A 1,941-nucleotide genomic window follows, 5' to 3' on the forward strand; every position below is an offset into this window, starting at 1 on the left:
AAAAAAAAAAAAAAAAAAAAAAAAAAAAAAAAAAAAAAAAAAAAAAACTATTCAAAATACACAAAATATGTCACTTAAGACAATGGACATCAGGCAACAAAAAAGAGTTATCCCTGAAATATGGAAAAATGAATGAGGTGAGCCTTAATATTGCCCCAGATTACTACCTGAAGAAAGTTTCCAGGGTTCAGCACAGGGAGGGGGAGCCTAAGCAGCCTCTCTGAATTAAGTACATGAAGGTGGGAGCCTGAAGAAACAGAGGTGACTAGATTCATATAACAGAGTTTCAGAGGGGAAAAAGCTGCAAAGAGAGAGAGAGAAGTCCAGAGATCTTCAGGGGGTCTCTCTAAAATATTCGGGAAAATACTGATCAGTGCAAGTGATGAAACTACCCAAAACCAGGAAAACAATCACCAAAAAGCATTATAGGGAGCAGTGCCCAGAGATCATACACAGGCAGAAATAGTATCTGTTGTCCAGTTAGTGTGAGAAATCTCATAACTCAGGGAGCACCAGTTAAAGCTGTGATTCCCAATGGAAGGCAATTTTGTCCCCAAGGGAATGTTTGGCAATATCTGGAGACATTTTTGGTTTCCCAATCAGGTGCATGCTATCTAGTATGTAAAGGTCAGGGATATTGTTGAACATCCTACAATGCACAAACAGCCCCCCACTCTAAGAAATTATCTGTCCCAAAATGTCAATAGTACAAAAGTTGACAAATCCTAGGTTTAAATAATAAAAAGGATCTTGCCTCAGGGGTAATCAAAAATTAACTCTGGACTAAAACCATGTTCTTGCCCCAACTAACAAAACTTTCGCTCATGCAAGACCGGAAAAGATCAAACTATTTCCACATAACTGCATCCCAGAACAAAGCTCAAGAATATTTATAGGAGGGGGCTCCTAGGTGCCTCAGTAGGTTAAGCGTCTGACTCTTGATTTCAGCTCAGGTAATGCTCTCATGGTTCATGAGTTCAAACCCCACATTAGGCTCTTTGCTATCAGTGTGGAACCCACTTCAGATCCTCTGTCCCGCTCTCGCTGCCCCCCCCCCACTTGTTCTCTCTCTCTCTCTCAAAGTAAATAAACTTTAAAAAAAGAATATTTATAGCAGTGTCAAAATATTCAGTATCTAATAAGGTGAAACTGACAATACTTGACATCCAATAAAAATTTGCCAGACAGGCAAAGAAGAAGAAAAATACAATCTGCAATGAGGAGAAAGATCTATTAAAATTGACAAAGAAATTAAATAGAGAATAAGTTAATAGAAAAGGACATTAAAACAATTATATAATTGTATTCCATTGTTCAAGAAGCTAGAGGAAAGATTGGACACGCTGTGTAGAGAAATGGGACATATGAAATGATCCAAACCAACTTCTAGAATGTCTAAGATGCAAAATATACTGGATGGGATTTAATGACAGATGACACATTGCAGATGAAAAGACTATGAAGACATGGCCATACATACCATCTAAAACGAAACACAGAGTGAAAACAAACTCAAAACATAAATAAATAAACAGAGCATCAGTGAAATGGCACAACTTCAAGCAACCAAATATGTATATATATATATATATAAATATATATATATATAGATATATATATATATATATATATATATATATATATATATACAGTTGAAGTTTCCAGGAGACAGAGGGGAGGGGGGAAATTCAAAAACTATTTGAAGAAATAATGGCCAAGATTTTTCAAAAGTTAATGACAACTATGAACCAGCAGAGCCAGGAAACTCAACAAACCCAAAAACAAGAAACATGAGGAAAGCTGCACTAACACATCTCATAATCAAATTGCTTGAAACCAGTGATAAAAAGGAAATCTTAAAAGTAGTCAGAGGAAGGAGAATGATACAGAAAAGAAGTGTTGGCAAGGAGACGGAGAAACTGGGACTCTCGGGGTTTGCTG

Source organism: Panthera uncia, chromosome X (assembly GCF_023721935.1).
Source record: "Panthera uncia isolate 11264 chromosome X, Puncia_PCG_1.0, whole genome shotgun sequence".
NCBI classification, from domain to species: domain Eukaryota; kingdom Metazoa; phylum Chordata; class Mammalia; order Carnivora; family Felidae; genus Panthera; species Panthera uncia.